At 39.2% G+C, this 24,488-nt stretch overlaps 1 protein-coding gene across 3 annotated transcripts in view; it reads right to left on the bottom strand.

Moving 5' to 3' along the window:
- Positions 1-24,488, bottom strand: part of CENPP (centromere protein P) — a 280,354-nt gene that overhangs the window by 151,535 nt on the left and 104,331 nt on the right. The gene's annotated exons all lie outside the window — the stretch shown is intronic.

Here is a 24,488-nt window from a genome sequence, read left to right as displayed (position 1 = left end):
GCCACCTCGCCCGGCTAGTTTTTCGTATTTTTAGTAGAGACGGGGTTTCACCGTGTTAGCCAGGATGGTCTCGAACTCCTGACCTCGTGATCCGCCCGTCTCGGCCTCCCAAAGTGCTGGGATTACAGGCTTGAGCCACCGCGCCCGGCCTAAAACTAATTTCTTAAAGCCTTCAGTAAATGTTCATTACCAACTTGATAGATGCTACTCATAAGAGCTGGTTTGGGGCTATAGCAAATGCTTTTTTTTTTTTTTAATTATTATAACCTGATTTAAAAATCTCTGTAAAAATGTGTAGTGTTTATATAAAATCTGTAACCTGCATTTTAATGATCAGCTATTATAAGCTTTTAATAGTATGAAAATTGTTAGGCTATATAACATTGCCACTTCAACTCTAAGGAAAATTTTTGAGATATCCCTTTGGAAGATCTTGCTTGGAAGAGCCTGGACACTAACAATTCTACACCAAATTGTCTCTTCAAATACATATGGACTGGATAACTCTGAGAAACACATATAGTATAATAGAATAAGCAGAACATCAAATTAAACAGACAGAAACTGAAAGCTCTATATAAATGCCCAGAGTTCTTTATGTATTTCTTATTGGCATTCAACAGAAGTAAAATCAGAAAACAGGGAAATTTTCATTAAAAATATTGGTTTGAAATAAAATATTTGTGCTTTGATCTTATTTTTCTTCACTCACCCAGCAACACAAACTATTCTTCAGAAAACTCTAATCTATATATAACATTTTTAGAGCAGTATTAATATAAATTATTATTTTTTGTTTTGTTTTGAGATGGAATCTCGCCCTGTATGTAGCCCAGGCTGGATGGAGTGCAGTGGCCTGATCTCGGCTCACTGCAATCCCCGCCTCCCAGGTTCAAGTGATTCTCCTGCCCCAGCCTCCCAAGTAGCTGGGATTACAGGCACGTGCCACCATGCCCAGCTAATTTTTTGTATCTTTAGTTTAGACAGGGTTTCACCACGCTGGCCAGGCTAATCTCGAATTCTTAACCTCGTGATCTGCCCGCCTCTGCCTCCCAAAGTGCTGGGATTACAGGCGTGAGCCACTGAGCCTGGCCTAATGTAAATTCTTAATAACAATACTAAAATACACCGTGTAATTCCCATGCTATGAAAGATAATCACCTTTATATTAAACTACCTCAAAAACAAGATTTTAAATAATTTGGGGGTGAGGGGCAAAGAATAACATTACAGATATACAAGAGATGGAGAGTTTGGATTCTGAGATTAAGAATGGGTAAATATACTCTTCAGAGTGGAGTTACTCAATTTTGGCTCCCTTGACATTTTGGTCATACTTTGTGGTCATTCATTTTGCGGTCATTCATTTTGGTCATTCTTTGCGGCAGGGGCTGCCCTGTACATCTTTTAGTAGCACCCTGGTTTCTACACACTAGATGGCAGTAACACCTGCATCCCCTGCCCCCCACAGGTTTTTGTTTTTTATTTTGTTAAGAGACAGAGTCTTGCTCTATTGCCCAGGCTACAGTGCAGCAGTGTAATCACAGCTTACTGTAGCCACAAACTCCTAGGCTCAAGCAATCCTCCTGCTTCAGGCTTCCAAATAGCTAGGACTACAAGTGCATACCACTGTGCTCAGCTAAGTTTTTGTGGAGACAGGGTCTCACTTTGTTGCCCAGGCTGATGTTGAACTCCTGGCTTCAAGTAATCCTCCAAGCCTTAGCCTCCTAAAGTATTAGGATTACAGGCATGAGCCACTGCGCCCGTCCTCCCCTCTACCTCTCCTCTACAGTTTTGACAATCAATTTCTCCAGATATTGACAAATGTCACTGAGGGGAGTGGTGGAAGGTAGGGCAAAATCTCAGCAGGTTGCAAACAACAGCTTTACAGGAAACTTAGTCAACTTCTAAAATCTCATACTTGGAAACCTAGAACAAAACTGCTACTTTTTTGAGCAAAAAACGAGGGAAGATCATGGTATGAGTAGAGGGATGATGACAGTATGATTTTAATAATAAAGGTTAACCACCAGTAGTGCTACAACCAGTAGTGCCCAGGGTTGCAGAACTTTGGCTTGGAAATCCAGTTCCATTTATAGTCTTGGGCAAGTCACCACCTCTCTGAGCCTGCTTCCTCACCTATGAAGGGTAGGGGTGACAACACTGAATAAGGTTGCTATGAAGAATAAATGATAAAAATATATATGCAATGCTTTGTAAACCATAAACATTTACAAAGAAAAATAAAAGATCATGAAGTCCTTAAAGACAAAAGAAAACAATACTATAATAATCACACAAAAATTAAAATATTCTAAAGTTTCAATTGTTTATAAATGAAATAAACTTTTCTACAATGTAACAAAAAATTGTGATATCATGGCACTTACAAGAACCTATGTAAAAGTTAAAAATGTTTATTGACATTGAAAAAACCCAACATCTTGAAATTAATCATTAAAATCATAAGGTAAATACTAAGGTTAGAATAAAAAACAGATTTATGTATGATCTGAATAGTGGAGCTTAAAGCAGCTAAGTTAATCTTTTTATAAAAAGAAACGACAAAACCAAAATTTTAAAATACTGGAAATGATTCTTGAAATCCCTGCAATTAATTTACTGAGGTTTGTGTTTGTCTTTTCCATCTTACAGCTGTTAGCCACTTTTGGTTTTAAGTTTGCAAAAAACAAATCACTAATAAAAATCATAAACAACCAAACTTGCATTAACATTTACTGCCACAAACACATTTTATGGTGAATACAAAACATTACCCACTGGAAAAATCCACTGAAGACTGAAAACAAGTGACTTACTATTTACTGGGTTTATGACGGACTAATTACTGAAGTGATTTTCTTTATCATGAGGTATTTAGAAGTCACTAAAACAAAAACTTTTTTTTTTTTTTTGTTTTCTGAGAGGAGGTCTCTCCACAAATTGTCCAGGCTGGTCTCAAACTCTTGGGCTTAAGTGACCTTCCTGCCTCAGACTCCAGAGTGGGTGGGATTATAGGCATGCGCCACCACACCCAGCATTCCAAAAGCTGTTTTTAAAAAATTTCAATTTTGTTCTCCCTTAAGCTGCCATACTATTTCTTTCATTCACAATTCTATTACTTTTTGAAAGAATTGCCTTACCTTAGTATTACCTTTCTACTCACATGAACCTTAATCTGTTGCAGCTGACCTAACGATTCTCCTGAATCTATTTTACCAAAATTATCTTATACAAATAACATTAAACAATAATAGCTGATTTTATTAGTCCATTCTCGAACTGCTATAAAGAAATACCGGACACTGGGTAATTTATAAAGAAACAATGTTTAACTAGCTCATGGTTCTGCAGGCTGAATAGGAAGCATGGTGGAGTCTGCTTCTGGGGAGGCCTCGGGAAGCTTCCAATGATGGTGGAAGGAGAAGGGGGAGCAGCATTTTACATGGCTGGAGAAAGGGGAGGTGCCACACTCTTTTAAACGACCAGATCTCATGAGAACTCACTCACTATCATCAGAACTGCTCCAAGGGGAAAATCCACCCCGATGATCCAACCACCACCCACCAGGCCCCACCTCCAACATTGGAGATTAAAATTTGACATGAGATTTGGGTGGGGACAGATCCAAACCATATCACTGACGTTTAAAGAACATTTTCAGACATTCTTACAAATGCCTTACTTTTAATCCGTACAATAACCCTATGAGGTACTTTTACTTATATCTGTTTTTTTAGGTGTAGGAGCTAAGGAAATTAAATCACTTGTGGCAGATCTGGGATTTGAATACAGCAGTCTAGTTCCATGCTTTTAACTATGATGACACATTATTTTTCTTGAAAATCTCTGTTCACTTTGAAATCGCCTTTGCAAATATATCAATGAGAAAATTATGACAGTAAAAAAGATATGAGCTAACCCAGCCTCCATCTTCCCTTTCCTTAAATTATTACTGTACTATTGGGCTGAGCTAACTTTGGAAGACATTTAGGCTATAGTTTAAATGATAACAGACCTTGCCCAAAACTCATCTTCTTTTGTAAAGCCAATGAAAGGCCATGAACTTGGGGAAGAGAAGAGACTGATTCTGCTAAGGTGTAGACATAGATTGTCAGCCATTCCTGCAAAAAATATAACTATTGTGGACTGGCTTTTTGAGATACCTTTCCAGGTGTTTTTGCATGGCTGACAACTATGGCTTCACCTGGACCTTCCAATCCCACTCCTGTGGCCCCATCCAGAAGCAATTCAGCCCACAGGAGAACAGCTTACACCTGACTAGAGATGAAATCCTATGATTTGCCCCAACCAACCTGCCACAAGCCTTGCCTCCCTGACCACTTCCCCAAAACTGCCTTTGAAAAACCCCTAACCCTCAGGAGTTCGAAACCAGCCTGGCCAAAATGGTGAAACCTCATCTCTACCAAAAATACAAAAAATTAGCTGGGTATAGTGGTGGGCACCTGTAATCCCAGCTACTTGGGAGGCTGAGGCAGGAGAATTGCTTGAACTTGGGAGGCGGAGGCTGCAGTGAGCAGAGATTGTGCCACTACACACCAGCCTCCTGGGTGACAGAGCAAGACTCCGTCCCCCCCAAAAAAAAGAAAAAGAAAAAGAAAAGAAAAAAAAAGAAAAACCCCTAACCCACAAGATGATTTGCGTACTAACTCCATCTCCCACGCGGTGTGGCCAGCCTTGTGTCTATTAAACTCTTTCTTTACTACAATGCTGTGGTCTTCATTTGTGCAGCTGGCTGGAAGAAACCCTCGGGCGATTACAACTTTGCTAACACACATTATGCTTTTCTGGTTGTCCTTTAGTGGCTAATGTTCCCCAATATCCTTCACTTGGTCTCTTCTCTCTATTCCCTAACAATTTCATCCATTGTAATCATTACCTTTGGGGTGGGTCCTTCAAAATCCACATCTCAAACACTTACCTCATTCACAAGTAGCAAATTTTCAGAAGCAAACTTAAACATCTTGTGGCATAAAACACAATCAAAATGAACATCATAAACAATTTCTTTCACACTCATAAGGTCCCTATTAATTCTGTTTTTCCTCCTAGCTGTGCAGGTTCTAAACTTCTAGGAGTTGCTCAGCTGATTTCTAATCTTCCTGCGTCTCTACGGACAAGCAGGTGCCAGGTCCTGCCCTACCTTCTCATGCTTCTTGCATTCATTCCTTCCTTTTTATCCTCAGTCACTGTATCACAATCACATTCTTATTGGAATATGTGAAAGGAAAATAAAATCTCCGGACCCCAAATTCACTATGCCTGGGGTCTACAACCCTAGGGTCACGGACCATAACTGGTATGAACTGGAATACACAGCAGGAGGTGAGCAGTGGGCAAGTGAGTAAAGCTTCATATGTATCTACAGCCACTTCCCATTGCTTGTGTTACTGCCTGAGCTCCACCTCCTGTCAAATCAGCAGTGGCATTAGATTCTCATACGAGCGAAAACCCTATTATGAACTGCACATGTGAGGGATCTAGGTCGTGCTCCTTATGAGAATCTACTGTCTGATGACCTGTCACTGTCTCCCATCACCCCCAGGTGGGACCATCTAGTTGCAGGAAAACAAGCTTAGGGTTCCTATTGATTCTACATTATGGTGATCTGCATAATTATTTCATTATATATTACAATGTAATAATAATAGAAACAAAGTGCACAATAAATCTAATGCAACTGAATCACCCTGAAACCATTCCCTCCTCCCTCATGCTCATCTGTGGAAAAATTGTATTCCACAAAACTGGTCCCTGGTGCCAAAAAGTTTGGGGTCTGCTACACTATGTTAAAGAGGAAAAGTTAAGCTCGAAGCTGAGTCATGCAAGAAACTCATTCCTTTGTTTTGAAACATTTAGAAGGCCAGATGTCCCCACAGGTAGCTACTCTGTTTACTTTATCTTATGTAAAGTGCTGATTTACTGAGCTGAGATGAATACATAGTTGACTATTCTTCCAGCCCTCCCTTCTTCCTTCCATCTCTTCATTCCTTTTTTTCTTTCTTTCTCTCCCTCCCTCTTTCTTTCTTTTTCCTTTTTTTTTTTTTTTTTTTTTTTTTTTTTTTAAGAGACAGAGTCCCACTATGTTGCCCAGCTTGGTCTGTTCTTTCATATTCTCCAGAGGATTTTAGATATCTTGGTTGCAAGGACTGTGTGTTAGTCATCTTTGCATCTTCTCTCTCCCTCCCCAAGGCTAACATGATGCCTTGGTTCAATATATTTTTCTGAATGAAATCACTGAATGATGCTTATTAGTGAAGGAAAAGAAAAAAATTTTATTCACACCTTAGGAACACAATGTGTTTTTATCTGCTATATTCTTCTTTTTGTAGTGTTCTGATAAAAGTCTTACACCATTCTTTTTAGAGTTACCCCAGGTTGGTGATAGCTCAGATGCTATTATAAATGATCTTTTAAAGTTTTATTTTCCAATTATGTATTGGTAGTATATGGTAAAAATTGATATTTTTATATTGAAATTATAATCAGTAGTCTTGCTAAATTCACTTATTAATTCTAATAGTTTGCTTGTATATTCTTTTGGGATTTCATAAATAAAATTATGTCTACTGTAATTAGAGTTAGTTTTTATTCCTTTTTCCCCTACTTTTCTACCCTTTATTTCTTCTTTTCTGTATCTCACTGCTAGGAGCTCCAGTATAAACCTGAATAGGAGTGATGAAAGTAGACATTCTTGTCTTGTTCTCAATTTTTGGTGAGAACAGAGTTGAGTATTTCCTCATGTTATGTTAGTGGTATTTTTGTGGATACCCTCTATCAAATTAAGTCACCTTCCTAAAAATTTTTATCATGATAATGATAATGGTGTATTTAATTGTATCAATTTTTTTTTTTTTTTTTTGAGACAGAGTCTCGCACTGTCACTCAGGCTGGTGGAGTGCAGTGGCGCAATCTCAGCTCACCGCAAGCTCCACCTCCTGGGTTCACGCCATTCTCCTGCCTCAGCCTCCCGAGTAGCTGTGACCACAGGCACCCGCCACCACGCCTGGCTTTTTTTTTTTTTTTTTTTAGTAGAGATTGGGTTTCACTGTTTTAACCAGGATGGTCTCGATCTCCTGACCTCATGATCTGCCCACCTTGGCCTCCCAAAGTGCTGGGATTACAGGCGTGAGCCACTGTGCCCGGCCATATCAAATGTTTTTTATTTACTAAGATGTTCATATAATTTTCTTTTATTCTGTTAATATTATGAATCACAATGGGCTTTTTCAAACCAATTTGGAGTTCCTGGTACAAATCCCACTTGATCATAATGGAGTATCTCTTTTTTTCTTTTCTTTTCTTTTTTTTTTTTTTGAGACAGATTTTAATTCTTGTTGTCCAGGCTGGAGTGCAATGGCACGATCTCGGCTCACTGCAATCTCTGCTTCCCAGGTTCAAGTGATTCTCCTGCCTCAGCCTCCCAAGTGGCTGGGATTACAGGCATGCGCCACCATGCTCGGCTAATTTTTAAATTTTTAGTAGAGATGGGTTTTCTCCATGTTGGTGTGGCTGGTCTTGAACGCCTGACCTCCGGAGATTTGCCCACCTTGGCCTCCCTAAGTGCTAGGATTATAGGTGTGAGCCACTGTGCCCGGCCTCATTTATATATATATATAAATTTTAACTTACAATGTTTTATTTACTATTTGTGGTTTACTGGCCTACAATTTTGTTTTCTTGTGATGCTCTTGCCAAATTTTGGTGTAGGGGTTATTTTGGCCTTAGAAAGAATACCTCCCTCTACTTTTTAAAACATTAACTACAATACAATTACCATACCAAAAAATAATTGACAATATTTCCTTATATCATCAAACTCAGCAAATGTTCAACTTGCCAACTATTCCACAATTTTTAAACTCGTTTGTCTGTTTGAGTCAGTATCCAAACAAGGTGCACACAGATGTCATAAGTTGACAAATGTTTTAAGTCTTTGTTTTTGTTTTGCTTTGTTTCCTAAGAGTCTCACTCTGGCACCCAGGCTGGAGTGCAGTGGTGCGATCTCGGCTCACTGCAACCTCCACCTCCACGGTTCAAGTGATTCTCCTGCCTCAGCCTCCTGAGCAGCTGGGACTACAGGCACGTGCTACTACGCCAGGCTAATTTTTGTATTTTTTGTAGAGGTGGAGTCTTGTTATGCTGCTCAGGCTGGTCTTGAACTCCTGGGCTCAAGTGATCCGCCTGCCTCAGCCTCCCAAAGTGTGGGGATTACAGGTGTGAGCAACCACACCTGGTCAATATACCTTTAAGTCTTTTTCAACCTATACATTTCCCCTTCATCCCTTTTTTTCTTCCTTACATTTTATCTGATGGAGAAACCAAGTTGTTTGCTTCACCAGGCATTTCCCACAGTCTAGATCTTGCTGATTGCGTACTTGTGGTGTACTTTAACATATTTCTCTGTCCTCTGCATTTCCTATAAATTAGTAGTTGAATCCATATTGTTGACTTCTTATAAATTTTCTATTGACGTTTAATATATGTAAAGTACATAGATGATAAATATGTAGCTTAATTTTAACACTGTAGTTACATGCCATGTAACTAACATCCAAAAGTATGACTAATAAAAGATGAAACTTCATGCACTTGTTTTTTGTTAACCTTTTCTTAAACATACATATAGCTCACATTTATTTCAATGTTTAATATTAGATATGTTTTGCGTCTTTATTAGGAAGTTCGGTGACGATTTTATAACCAGAAATATGCCATAGGAACTTAACACTTGTTTGGTAACAATTAGCCTATGGTAAAATTGGTTTCATTATATGTCATTTTACTTAAGGTCTCAGTTTCGAAGAACCCACTGATGATGATAAGTGAGGACTTACTGAACAATAGTCTTGGTTTTACAATAGGGGATATGTTTCAAGACATCCCCTGTAGATGCCTGAAACCACAGCAAGTACAAAACCTGATTGTTGTCAACCAAAACACATTTCTGTTCACGTCTTCCACTCACAGATTTAATGCCTCTTCCCTCTTAACTAAATACTTATGCATGAGTTGTGATCATAACTTTCACAGTTTGAGGTGCAACAGGAAACTAAATGAGTTTCTTTTTCCTTCTTCACAATTTTACAGATAGGAGATTTGGTCTTACCACAGATCTTAGCACTCTCACCACATCATTCTTTTTCTTTCCTTATTAAGTTGAGAACCTTTACTTTTTCACTTAAGGGAAGCACTTTATAGATCAAGCTTGTCCAACCCACAGCCATGGCCCACTGCAGCCCAGGATGGCTTCGAATGTGACCCAACAGAAATTCATAAACTTTCTTAAAACATGATGAGCTTTTTTGGGATTTATTTATTTATTTTAACTCATCAGCTATCACTAGTGTTAGTGTGTTTTATGTGTGGCCCATGACAATTCTTATTCTTCCAACGTGGTCCAGGGAAGCCAAAAGATTGGACACCCCTGTTATTGATTCTCTTTGACATAAGGGTTACTATAACATAAGCACTAGGATACCATGACAGGTGATCTAATAACCCTAAGTGACTAACTTAGTCACTTAGGGAAGGGAGTGTATACAGTGTGGATATGTTGCACAAAGGGATGATTCATGTCCTGGGCTAGACAGAGCTGGACAACACGGGACTTCATCAGGCTACTCAAAAGAGCATGCAATTTGAAATTTATGAATTATTTCTTTCTGGAATTTTTCCATTTAATATTTTTGGACCATGGTTGACCATGGGTAACTAAAATGGTGGAAAGCAAAACTGTGGATAAGGGGAGGCCACTGCAACTATTAATTTGAATAAACATAAGTAACGAATTCTCTATATTCACCACGCTTATCCATACTTACAATCATTTCAATACTTTGAAGACCAAAGAGTTCCTTTCACCCAAATGGTACTAGTAGCAATATTACATAATTCTACAGAAAATATAGAGGGGATCAGACCAATAAGACTCAAGGGCATTCCAAGAATTTTAACATGGGATTGAGAAAGAGGACTAGATACAAAGCGATATCCCATAAAATAATAGGAAGACAAACAGAAGGTGGCATAGAAAGCCAAAGGAGCCACACAAGTTTAGATGTGGAGCAGTTTCATTGAAACCTCTTCATTTTAAGATTATAAAACTGATTCTCCAGAGAGACAGGTGACTTAAGACCACCAACTCATGAAAAGCTGTGGCCAGGGCCTCCCACAGTCAGCAACTGTGACTTTATAGCTAGTGTGGGCTGTGGGGGAGGGGGTGGTTTCTACAATCTCTGTTTATTTGGAAACACAGAATAGCTTATTATTTCCCACATATTTTAAAAATATACACATTTTAAATTATTTTTTCCAAAAATAAGCTCATTAAATTTACTGAAAAAAATTACCTAATTTTCACCATAGGAGGGCAGTCTTATTCTAATAAGTTATAGAAGTCTGAAAATAAAGACATCAAAGCCAGGTCTACTTTAAAATAGTCTTAAACCACTATTAATTATATTTTAAAAATTTAAAAATTTAAATTTTAAAAATTTAAAAATTTTAAAAATTTAGACAATAGCATCTAACTAGAAGAAAAAATAATAACACACAATCTGACTAACAAAAATACTTAGGAAAACAAAAAGACGAAATATTTGAAAACTAGGACAAACAGAATTGTGCTTCATATACAAAAGAATCTAAGTCACTTCACCGTACTGGAAAACCTTAATAAGAACAAAAGAACAGCACCACACATTTACTAAGGCCATACCATGTAACAATAACAAATGAAGCAGATTATTGATTGATTGATTGATTGATTGGTTGACTGAGATGGAGTCTCGCTCTGTCACCCAGGCTGTAGTGCAGTAATGCAACCTCGGCTTTGCAACCTCTGCCTCCCAGGTTCAGGAGATTCTCCCACCTCAGCCTCCCAAGCAGCTGAGATTACAGGCACATGCCACCATGCCCAGTTAACTTTTGTATTTTTAGTAGCAACAGGGTTTCACCATGTTGGCCAGGCTGGCCTCGAACTCCTGACCTCAAGTGATCCACCTGCCTTGGCCTCTCATGGTGCCGGGATTCCAGGCAAGAACCACCACACCCACTCAAAAATGAAGCAATTTAAATGCAATGTTTAAACACTAAGCACTCAATCATCATGAAATCTTATGATGATAGATGTAGATACACCAATCTCAAAAATTATATGAAGATGCAAAGGACTTAAAACAGTGAAAACAATTTGGAAAAAGAAAAACAAAATTAGAGGATGTATACTCCCCAATGGCAAAACTTACTGTAAAACTACCCTAATTAGGAGAGCGTGAGACTGGTATAAGGCAGACACATACATCAATAGAACAGAACTGAAGATCAGAAACAAACCTGCACATTTATGGTTAACTAATTTCTGGCAAAGATATTAAGACAATACAATGGAGAAACAATTGTCTTTTTAACAAATAGTGCTGAGACAATTGGATATTCACATGCAAAAAAGTGAACTTGGATCCTAACCTCACACCACACACAAAAATTAAATCAAAATAGATCATAGACCTAAACATAAGAGATAAAACTTATAAAACTTCTGGAAGAAACAGGAAAAAATATTTCAGACCTTAGGCAAAGAGTTCTTAGACTTGACACCAAAAGCACGAATAATAAAAGATAAAAATTAATAAACTGGTCCCAGTGCAGTGGCTGATGTCTGTAATCCCAGCACTACGGGAAGCTGAGGTGGGAGGATTGCTTGAGCCTAGGAGTTCAAGACCAGACTGGGCAACATAGGGAGACCTCATCTCTACAAACAATAAAAAAAATTAGCCAGGTGTGGAGGCACATGCCTGTGGTTTCAGCTACTCAAGATGCTGAGGAGGGAGAATCACTGGAGGTTGAGGTGGGAGGATCACTTGAGCCTGGGAGGTTAAAGTTGCAGTAAGTTGTGACCGTGCCATTGCACTCCAGCCTGGGCAACAGAGTGAGACAGTGTCTCCAAAAGATAATTTATAAATTGTACTTTATAAAATTAATATTTATGTGTCAAAAGGCTACTAAGAAGATGAAAAGCCTGGGCACAAGGGCTCATGCCTGTAATCCCAACACTTTGGGACGCAGAGTGGATCGCTTAAGCCCAGGACTTCAAGATCAGCTTGAGCAACATGGCAAAACCCTCTCTACAAAAAATATAAAAATTAGCTGGGTGTGGTGGCATATGCCTGTGGTCTCAGCTACTCGGGAGGCTGAGGTGGGAGGATTACTTGAGCCCAGGAGGTGGAAGTTTCAGTGAACCAAGAACCTACTACTGCATTCCAGCCTGGGCAACAAAGCAAGACTCTGTCAAAAAAAAAAAAAGAAAAAAGAAAAAGACTAATCATACACTAGAAGAAAAATATTACAAGCTATATATTTGATAAAGGACTCATATCCAGAATATAAAAGAACCCTTACAATGTATAATAAGACAAAAACCCAATTAAAAAAGGCAAATTGGGGGCTGGGTATGGAGGCTTATGCCTGTAATCCCAGCACTTTGGGAGGCCGAGGTGGGTAGATCACTAGGTCCGGAGATCGAGACCAACCTGGCTAACATGGTGAAACCCTGTCTCTACTAAAAATACAAAAAATTAGCCGGGAGTGGTGGTGGGCGCCTGTAGTCCCAGCTACTCAGGAGGCTGAGGCAGGAGAATGGCGTGAACCTGGGAGGCGGAGCTTGCAGTGAGCCGAGATCGCGCCACTGCACTCCAGCCTGGGTGACACAGCAAGACTGCCTCAAAAAAAAAAAAAAAAAAAAAAGAAAAGAAAAGAAAGGGCAAATTGATATACAGTTTTAATGTAATTCCTACCAAAATCCCAGCAAGATTTACTTTATTTATTTATTTTTGAGATGGAGTTTTGCTCTTCTTGCCCAGGTGGGATTGCAAAGGCATGAGCTCTGCTCACTGCAACCTCTGCCCCCTGGGTTTGAGTGATTCTCCTGCCTCAGCCTCCTGAGTAGCTGGGATTACAGGCACCTGCCACCATGCCCGGCTAATTTTTTTGCATTTTTAGTAGAGATGGGGTTTCACCATGTTGGCCAGGCTGGTCTTAAACTCCTGTCCTCAAGTGATCCGCCTGCCTTAGCCTCCCAAAGTGCTGGGATTACAAGTGTGAGCCACCACATGTGGCCAGATTTCTTATAGACACAGACAAGATCATTCTAAAATTTATGTAGAAAGGCAAAGGAACTAGAATAGCCAAAACCATTCTGGAAAAAGAATACAGTGAGAAAAACCATTCTACTTGATTTCAAGACTTATGATACAACTATAGTAATCAAGACTAGGTTGTGTTGTCAGGAAGACAGACATATAAATAAATAGAACTGAAAAAGAAAAGTCAGAAATAGCATTGAGTGCAGACAATTTATTTTTGACATAGGCACCAAAGCAATTACTGAAGGAAAGACAGTCTTTTAAACAAATGGTACCAGAGCAATTGAATATCCATAAGCAAAAAAACCTCTCAAACCCTATATAAACATTAACTCAAAATGAATCATAAAAGTAAAATGTCAAGCTATACTTTTAGAAAATAACATAGATGAAAATCTTCGAGAGCTAGGACTTTGTAAAGAGTTCTTAGATATGACACCAAAAGCATGATCCATAAAAGAAAAAAAGAATCAATAAACTGGACTTCACCAAAATTTAAAACTTTTGCTCTGTGAAAGATACTAAGAAGATGAAAAGGCATGCAACAGAATGGAGAAAATCTCTGCAAACTACATATCCTACAAAGGTACTCCTAGTTCTAGTATCTAGAACTCATGAAACTCAATAACAAATGAACAATTCAATGGGAAAATGGGCAAAGGACATGAACAGACATTTCACTAAAGAGAATACACAGATAGCAAATAAGCACATGAAAAGATTCTGAACATCATTAGCTACTTGGGAAATGCAAATTAAAACCACAGTAATATATCACTACACACCTATTAGAATGGCTAAAATAAAAATGTGTTAAAACAACAAATGCTAGTGAGGATGTCGAGAAACTGAATCACTCATACACTGTGGGAATGTAAAATGGTACAGCTGTTCTGGAAAATAGTTTGGCATGTTTTTAAAAACTAAACATGCACTTACCATATGACCCAGCAATTATACTCTGGGCATGTACCTGAGAGAAATAAAGACTCATGTTGACACAAAACCTGTACATGAATGTTTAGAACAACTTTATTAGTATTAGCCCAAACTGGAGGCAGCCTAGATGTTTTTCAGTGGACAGTTAAACCAACAGTGGTACATCTATTTCATGGGATATCACTCAGTAATAAAAAGGAATAAACCAGTGATACATGCAGCACCTCAAATGAATCCTCAGAGAATTACGTTTAGTGACACATTTCCAAAAGGTTGTATATTGTATGATTTCATTTCTATAACATTCCTGAAATAACAAAACTGTAAAAATTGAGAAAAGATGAGTGGTTGCCAGGGGCTAAAGATGAAGGGGGAAGAGCAAGAGATGTACCTATAAAAGGGCAACATGTGAAACTCTTGCAGGGATAAAAATGTTCTGTAATTCTACTATCTCAACTTCAATATCCTGATTGTAATACTGTACCATAGTTTTGCAAGATGTTATCATTAGGGGAAACTGGGTAAAAGGTACACGGGATCTTTCTGTATTATTTCTCATAACTGCATGTGACTCAATAACGAAATCAAAATAACATTTTTAATTAAAAAGTAAATGACTGCAGTAGAATCTAAGGTAATAGGAGAAATCAACACCAGGGCCCACTTGAGAATGGTTTTATAAAATGGTCAGACAGTATTTTTAATCACTCTGAACCTTGGGGATTTATAAATAAAACAAAATGAAAAATAAGGGTTATAAAGACAAACCTCTGAATCTTGAAAAAGATGACTGTAGATTGCCTGATAAGAGTTTCATCCCTGGACTATGTCTACCAAGCATTGCCAAAACACATCTAAGGTTGTACACAGTGTACAGTATACTTTGTATTTTATTTTATTTTTGAGATGGAGTCTCGCTCTGCTGTCCAGGCTGGAGTGCAGGGGTGTGATCTTGGCTCACTGCAATCTCCACCTCCCAGGTTCAAGCAATTCTCCTGCCTCAGCCTCCTGAGTAGCTGGGATTACAGGCGTGCACCACCATGCCACACTAATTTTGTATTTTTAATAGAGATGGGGTTTCGCCATGTCAGCCCGGCTGGTCTTGAACTTCTTGAACTCCTGACCTCAGGTGATCTGCCCGCTTCAGGCTCCCAAAGTGCTGGGATTACAGGCGTGAGCCACTGCACCAGGCTCAGAAAACTTTTAAAATATTAAGGTTTGAACCATCTTGCATCTCTGGATGTTTTCCTCCAAATTTAACAATTTCTTTTTTTTTAAGTTTTACTTTTCTGAATGAGATTTTATCCCAATATTTGTTTAAAAGATGATTCCTTCTCTGCTGACTTATCTTTGGCAAAAATAAATTAATCAGAAATTTGTAAGCCTACATCTGAACTTTATTCCACTGCTCAAGTGGAATCCTTTTGCCAATACTTATATTTATTTAGATCTTCCTCAATGTTTGCAATTTTCAGCATGCAATTCTTACACAAATCTTATTAGATGTTAACTAAATATTTCCATCTCCAATTATTCATTCTTTTTCTTTGAGACAGAGTCTCGCCCCGTCGCCCAGACTGAAGTGCAGGGGCACAATCTCGGCTCACTACAACCTTGGTCTACTGGGTTCAAGTGATTCTTCTGCCTCAGCCTCCCAAGTAGCTGGGACTACAGGTGTGCGCTACCACGCCCAGCTAATTTTTGTATTTTTAGTAGAGATAGGGTTTCACCACATTGGCCAAGTTGGTCTCGAACTCCTGACCGTGTGATCCACGCACCTCAGCCTCCCAAAGTGTTGGGATTACAGGGGTGAGCCACCACGCCCGGTCTCCAATTATTCATTCTAGTATATAGAAATAACGTTGATTTTTGTACACTGACTTCAATCTTTGCAAAGCTAGAATTACTGTGCTTTGGGAATGATATTTAAAGGAAGGTGAGCACAAAGTATAAGATGTGTATTTTAAACAGTTGATGTTTAAAAAAATGTATACTTTTTTTTTTTTTTTTTTTTTTTTTTAGATGAAGTCTTGCTCAGTCACCCAGGCTGGAGTGTGATGGTACAATCTTGGCTCACTGCAACCTCTGCCTCCCGCGTTCAAGTGATTCTCCTGCCTTAGCCTCCCAAGTAGCTGGGATTACAGGCATGCATCACTGAGCTCAGCTAATTTTTGTAGTTTTAGTAGAGTTGGGGTTTTGCCATGTTGACCACACTGGTCTTGAACTTCTGACCTCAAGTGATCCGCCTGCTTCAGCCTCCCAAAGTGCTGGGATTACAGGCCGTGAGCTACCACACCCAGCCTAGGGTACATTTTTGTAATTAAACTTTCATTGTTCTCATAGCAATCATTTATAAAACATTCCAGATGTTTTATAATAATGTTTTATAAATGTATCTCAAACTATATAATCTCTTATTAACTTATAGAAGGTAATCTTTCTGCTTAATGTACCTTTTCCCCACATTAGAGAAGAAAAAAAGGTATCAGGCTGCCTTACAAAAAAACCAAATGTAATTAGGGAGACTCACTGTCTGTACCAAGTACCAGTCAAACAGAAAAGTGATTGCGGGAGGAATTTACTCCTCCTTCCTTGTTATGGTTTTAATGTTTGTCTCCTCCAAAAATCATGTTGAAACCTAACTGCCATCATAACAGTATTAAGAGGTGGGAACTTCAAGAAGTATTTAGGTTATCTGACGCTGTTATTACAGGAGTGGAACCACCCCGTCTTGCTCTCTTTAACCCAGCAAGAAGTCCCTTGCCAAATGCTGGTGCCTTGATCTTGGACTTTGCAATCTCCAGAACTGTGAGGAAATAAATTCCTGTTCATTATAAATTATTCAGTGTGTGGTATTCTGTTAGAGTAGCAAAAGATGAACTAAGCCACTCCCTAAATGCCTTTTTGCTTTGTGGTATCTCAGGGTATCTTTTTTATTTAATCAAAGAAAAAATAAATCAATACCATGAAAGATTCAAGTCCAAAAGTTTTTTGTATCTTTTTCCTGCCCTTTCCTCCAATTATCTAATACGATGGATTATGTATTCCCCAAATTAAAGGGTCTACTTCTATCTGCACCTCCTCAACAACAAAAATATTTCCCAATGATTTCACCAAGTAAAATGCATCTTTCCACCCTTTCCTAGTCCTGAAAATGTGATTTCTAAAAGTACAAAGTACTTAGTACCAGTCATTGTAGAGGAAACTTTGAATTAATTATGTAAAAATCATTTTTTAACTGTGTATATAATTGTGGGACTTTGCTTCTGTGAGGGTGGAGTACTGGCTGCTCCCCGTGCCTATGAGTGCTCTCTTGCTTTTTCTGCAGCCTGTGATTGGTTGTGTGCTGGCTTTTATACCCAACCCTCCTTATTTGGCGAGGATTCTACGATATCTGCTAGTTTTGTTGTCACTGTCACGTGCCTTATTGATTTGAAATGTACTTTCATCTCATGTGGTTTATAGGAGCTAACTGAAAGACCAAAAAAGAAATAGTCCAGTTGTCTAGATACTAAAGATTTACAAAATGTCTTTCAAACAAAGAGCTAGTACCTCAAAAGCAATTAAAGAGAAGTTCAAATTACCATATTCTTTTTTCTTTTTTGAGATAGAGTTTCACTGCAACCTCTGCCTCCCAGGTTCAAGCGATTCTCCTGCCTCAGCCTCCCGAGCGGCTGGGATTACAGGCGCCCATCACCACGCCCAGCTAATTTTTATCTTTTTAGTAGAGACCGGGTTTTGCCATGTTGGCCAGCCTGGTCTCGAACTCCCAACCTCAGGTGATCCACCTGCCTCAGCTTCCCAAAGTGCTGGGATTACAGGCGTGAGCCAGTGAGCCCGGCCAAAATTACCATTTTCATATGATCCACATAAGCCTAAAAAATTCAAGATAATCAACTGAAAAACTGTTAACACAGAGTCATAGGTATAACCAGCAAGAGGTTAGTATCTATGAGATATAATGAATCTGTAAAAATCAATTTTAAAAAATTACATAACAGAAAAATGAGTAAAGGCCGGGCGCAGTGGGTAATGCCCGTAATCCCAGCATTTTGGGAGGCTGAGGTGGGCAGATCACGACGTCAGGAGTTTTAAGACCAGCCTGGCCAACATGGTGAAACCCCATCTCTACTAAAAATACAAAAATTAGCCAGGCGTGGTGGTGGGCACATGTAATCCCAGCTACTCGGGAGGCTGAGACAGAAGAATTGCTTGAACCTGGGAGGGAGAGGCTGCAGTGAGCCAACATTGTGCCCACTGCACTTCAGCCTGGTGACAGAGTGAAAAAAAAAAAGAAAAGAAAAGAAAAGAAAAGAAAAATGAGTAAAAAACATCAACAGGCACACATCAGAAGAGAAAATCCAAATGTCTGAAAAACATTTGAAAAGATGTTCAATCTCTTTAGTAAGCAAGCCAATGGAAGTTAAAATCACAATGTATTGCCATTGAATACTTAGCAAATTGGAAAAAGTTTAGAGAATACCAAGTATTAAGTATTAATGAGATCTAAATAAATGTACCCTTATCCACATCAAACGCCAACAATACATCAATCGACAGGCATGTCAAAGGGAAATAATACAATGTTGAGAAATGCCTTCAATAGTTAAAGAAATCTAGTGTATGGAAACAGTGGCATTTCAAATTTGATAGGGGAAAGGTGGACTATTCAATTAATGCCAGCAAAATATTCAGTGGGATCGCATCTCATACTTAACAAGTACTGTAAACACTAAACATACCAGATTTTCAAATGCAAATTTTTTTTTAAAAAATTTGAAAATAAAGAAACTGGCCAGGCGCAGTGGCTCACACCTGTAATCTCAGCACTTTGGGAGGCTGAAGCGGGCAGATCACGAGGTCAAGAGATCAAGACCATCCTGGCCAACATGGTGAAACCCTGTCTCTACTAAAAAGACTAAAATTAGCTGGGAGTGCTGGTGTGCACCTGTAGTCCCAGCTACTTGGGAGGCTGAGGCAGGAGAATCGCTTGAACCCAGGAGCCGGAGGTTGCAATGAGCCAAGATTGCGCCAGTGCACTTCAGCCTGGTGACAGAGTGAGACTCCATCTCAACAAAAAATAAACAAAAACAAAACAACAACAACAACAACAAAAGAAACCATAATGGTCCTAAAATGAACAGTGGAAATCAAGGAAGAATTTTTATGTGAATGCAGAAGTAACTATAACACAAAAGCCAGGAGGCTGTCAAGAAGAGATGGCCAGGTGCGGTGGCTCACGCCTGTAATCCCAGCACTTTGGGAGGCCGAAGTGGGCAGATCACCTGAGGTCAGGAGTTCGAGACCAGCCTGGCCAACATGATGAAACCCTGTCTCTACTAAAATACAAAAATTAGCCAGGCGTAGTTGTGGGTGCCTGTAATCCCAGCTACTTGGGCAACTGAGGCAGGAGAATCACTTGAATGATTTCATCTTTAAAAAAAAAAGGAGAAGAGATGGATAAACCCAGTGACGTAACAAAAAGTCTTCATGGCAAAACCATCAAAAGCAAATTACAAATTGGAAAATAATAGTTATAAGTGATAGCACATAGTTTCCCTTATGCATAAAGAACTCCTAAAAGTCACTAAGTGAAAGACCTACAATACAGTAGAAACAAAAGTAAAAGATACAAGCAGTTCCAGAAAAAGCAGCATACAGGGCTGTAAAATATAAGAGATATTCAACCAGATCCATAGTAAGAGAAATAAGAACTCAACTATGAGATACCATTTTAACCCACCAGATCACTGAAAGATTAAAACCTGATAAATGGTATGCAGAGGATTTAACAGCTCGGAGTGCCACTTGGAAGGGCCTCTGAGGAGAATAATCACATCTGTGCCTGAAGACTGACCCCTCTGACACACTAGCACACGTGTGCAGTCCCTTATAAAAGTATATTAGCTGCACCAATGTTTACATTAGGAAAAGAGTAGAAACATCTTGAATTTCATGCAAGAATGCTTCTTGAGAAATAATGATTTCTAAATATATGTATTTGCTTCTATATGTACAAGATACCTCTGGAAGAAATTCACAAGAAAATGACAAGATGATGATGATGATGATGATGATGATGATTTTGAGATGGAGTTTCGTTCTTGTCACCCAGGCTGGAGTGCAATGGTACGATCTTGGCTCACTGCAACCTCCGTCTCCTGGGTTCAAGGAATTCCCCTGCCTCAACCTCCCGAGTAGCTGGGATTACAGGCGCCTACCGCCATGCCCTGCTAATTTTTGTATTTTTAGTACAGACAAGGTTTCACCATGTTGGCCAGACTAGTCTGGAACTCCTGACCTCAGGTAATCCGCCCTCCTCAGCCTCCCAAGGTGCTGGGATTACAGGCGTGAGCCACCTCACTTGGCCCGAAAATGACAAGATTATATTCAGGTGATTCAGATGCTGAGTTAAGCATAACAGTTATTTGTTCTTTCCCTTCGTTGTGTTCTGTAGACTTTAGCCAAGTATTCACTGATTGTCTTCTGTTTCCAGTGTTTCTGTATTCACGCTTTTATGTTAATAAAAGTTTGTTCCACATACAGGGCCTATGAGGTCTGCTGATGAGTTCACCAGATAAGGTCTGGGAGGTGACAGTAAGATTATTCCCCTGAATTGACAGAGGCCATTGTCTGGAGGCATCTTTCCTCCAACAGGCAGGAAATTAAAAACATATTCAGAAAATGGAGAAGAAGATACGCATTGGAAGGTACTGTGCATTCATTCATTCTTTCAAACAATATTTATTGAGCAACCACTATTGACAGACAGTTTGAGGACATGGCAGCTCATAAAAGAATCTTGTCAGAAAGGAGAAAGCAGACAAATAATTACATTCATAATTAATTGCAGCTGGGATAAGCTGATGTCTTAAAGATGAGTTAGCTAACAACGAGAATGAGAGGTACAGAGGCCTAGCATCCTCAACAGACAGAGACGCTCCTTCAAAGGTCATAGTGAGACAGAAACATGGCAATGTGAGTCTCAAAAAGAAGCCAGTGTGGGTACAGTGCAGAAACCAGCAGTAGTGCAAACTGAACATTCCAAGAATGGGCAAGTGGTAGGCCAGGGTCAGATCATCCCCAAGCTTGAAGATCAGTGTTTAGAATTTATTTTTTTAAAATAAAGCATCACTGGAAGTAACAAGTAGAAACAAGTAACAAGTAGAAACAAGGAAGTTTAAGTAGAGACAGTGTGCAGTCTGATTTTTATGCAGACAGCAAGAAAACTGCTTGGAGAAGGATATGTGTGAACATAGTCAAGACCCTACCCAGAGCACCCGGGTTTGAGATGATGGCAGTCGTGGTACGAGACAAAGACAGACCAAAAAGATATTTGGGTGTAGAACACAAAAGATTCACCAACAGATTCAATTTGAAAGTCAGGGAGAAGTATTTACATCAGGGGTCCTCAAGGTTTGGTGGGACCTGGGACACTTGTTTAAAATGGAAGTTCCTGAGCCCATGCTCAGAGGTTCTGATTTTGTAGATCTAGAGTATATAAAGATGCTGGAACCTGAATTTTTAATAAGCAGCTCTGGTAATTCTGATGCTGATGGGCCTCCTACCACACTTGAGAAGGCACTAATTTAAAGGACTCCCAAACTTCTGGCTTACACAAGAGAGTGGCCAGGGTTGGGATGGGGGTACCATTTACAGAAAATGGGAATGATGACGGCCAAGAAAGCTTGTGAGTATGGGCCATGAATTCAGGGGCTCCTCATAGCCCCCTGGGAGCAGACAGACCAAGAGACTGACTGCAATTAATGTTTGGATTGTTTCTATAGGGCTGCCCAAGTGGCCTTTCTGATAGAAGTAGTTCATCAGCTAAGTGTCATTATCTGCCTTACAAACTTGATTCCATTTAGAATGCTGAGGTGGTTACTTCCAGGCATATGTCTGCCTTGACCCTGACACTGGCTACCGTGAGAGTACCACTGACTCCCTCCTCCTAGATCACTAGGCATCAGCCAAGTTGATACCAACTTGACTTGCCCCATCACCATATTCAGTTCTAAATATCTAAACTACCTAAAATAGTGTCTGCCTGCCCTTTTTAAAATATTAATAGGCAGGGCATGGTGGCTCATGCCTGCAATCCCAGCACTTTGGGAGGCTGAAGTGGGCAGACTGCCTGAGGTCAGGAGTTCGAGATCTGCCTGACCAACATGGAAAAACCCCGATTCTACTGAAAATACAAAATTAGCTGGACGTGGTGGCACATGCCTGTAATCCCAGTTACTCGGGAGGCTGAGGCAGGAGAATTGCTTGAACCCAGGAGGTGGAGGCTGCACTGAGCCGAGACGGTGCCACTGCACTTCAGCCTGGGCGACAAAGCGAGACTCCGTCTCAACAACAACAACAAAGATTAACAGATGTTATTTTTTAGAGCAGTTTTAGGTTCACAGCAAAACTGAGTAGAACAGAGACTCCCCAGATCCCTTTCTTTGCTGAGTGTCCTTTTTCTGGTACTGTGCAATGCTCCAGGCAGTTTCTTTCCTACTTTCCTTGCTCCAGTCCTCCTGGAATCAGCCATTTCTCCAAGGAGCAGCCCTGGTTCCTTTTACTGGAAAATGATGTTAGAAACCAAGATCTGGGCTTTGACTGTGTTTGCTGCTGCTTAAAATGCTCCTGCTTGTAGGCTCTCTCAGCCAACAGAGCAAGGAGGTCTATGTGTGTGCTATGTATATATAACATAACTACATTTCCCTCTTAACCAGCTGCATTAAGCTAAATATGAGTTCATACTGATGTCTTCAACTCTAATCTATTACCACATGGATCACTGTCACCACCTCACCTCGCTTATTTATTTGTAACTCCCACTCCAACAGTGAGACACTCAGCTCTCACCATCTGCCATACAATAACTTAATTGTTCCATTCCAGTCCCCACATACAGCGATGCCTGAACTGTTGACTCGTACCCCAATGCCTCATTTTCATCCCTTTACCTTGCATTATTCTCTTCCATCGCATTCTACCTTGTTTATATTCTGCATTTTATGATTATTTACATTTATTTTCTGTTTTCCTTTTCTATAACAACAGAGACTTTCACTGCTGAGTCCCAAGTGCCTAAAATTTACACAAAGTAGGTGCCCAATAAATAAAGTGGAACAAATGCACAGAAAATTGTAATGCTTTATTACGTTAATTAAGCAGGTCTCAGGAGGGCCTTTCCTAGCCAGTCCTATGTCACTCAGCTTTGAGATACTGAATCTATTTCAATCAAAGTATAATCATAGCATATAATTTACACTTTTCAACAATTCAACTCATTTTCTCCCCAACTGCTACAATTATAACCACTTAACTAAAACAGTGAACTATTACAAACTCACATTGCCTATTTTTCCTTTAAGGCCTGACTTGAACTAACCACCACCTCCCTGCATTCCCATCCCTTGCCACCTTAAACCTCCTAGACAGACATTGCCAATCAGTTTAAATTTTCTCGACATTTTTTATTCTATTACCCACTGATAATTTTTTTCACATTTGTTAAAAACATGAATAACAATCAATATCGTAAATCCAAATCACAGAGTTAATGAGAAGTTATATAAACATTAGGCTGTTGATTTTAAGTTAATCTTCCAAAAGGACTGTGAAGGCACATAAAACCATTTTTGAAAAAAGTACACAGATTTGCTCTCTTTTCCTTAGTGAAAGCCTGAGTTTTAAGAACAAAGACACTAACAGAAAACATATGGAAAAGATCAGTAACAAGATGGAATCTTGGCTCAAATGTGGTCTGCCACGTTTTTCATACCAATGTCTCCAATAATAGACTAGAGTTTTACAACTGCCAAAGCATCACTTGAAACACTGTATACTTTTCTTAAATGCAAAGTTTAACAAAATAAATCTTGTGAGTTCTTTGTAAAAAGCTAATGGAAAACACTTTTTTGAGGAAACAAAATGAACTCCAGGATTCACTTTATCTTATTAGTTTGTAAAAGCTTAAGAATTCCCCCCAAAATGAACTCTGAGTCCACTGCCAAAAGACACAAGTCAACTCTCTGTTTAGAATACGAAAACAGTGTAAAAATTAAACATTAAAAACAGTTAACTCTTACTATTCAGGAGAGACAGCTCTATGAAATGAAGAAATTTTCTAAATCTACAAAATAAAGGCAATAGCTATTGAGCAACATAAGCTTTTCATTCCATTTTATTCAATACTACAAAATTATTTTGTGCAATACTAAAAACAGGCAAATTGGAGATGTACCTTTGGAGTGCAACCAACTGACTAGTTTTATCTCAAAGGGTATTAGAAAGCATTCTAGTGGGTACATCTGCAAACAAAAGGAGAAACGAGATAGCTGATAAAAATGAGGATGTAAGCCTTTGTATAGAAAAGTCATATACTTAATC

Source organism: Rhinopithecus roxellana, chromosome 16, assembly GCF_007565055.1.
Source record: "Rhinopithecus roxellana isolate Shanxi Qingling chromosome 16, ASM756505v1, whole genome shotgun sequence".
Classification (NCBI taxonomy): Eukaryota; Metazoa; Chordata; class Mammalia; order Primates; family Cercopithecidae; genus Rhinopithecus; species Rhinopithecus roxellana.
Note: the sequence above shows the minus strand (reverse complement) of the source record. Positions and strands in the feature narration are given on the sequence as shown.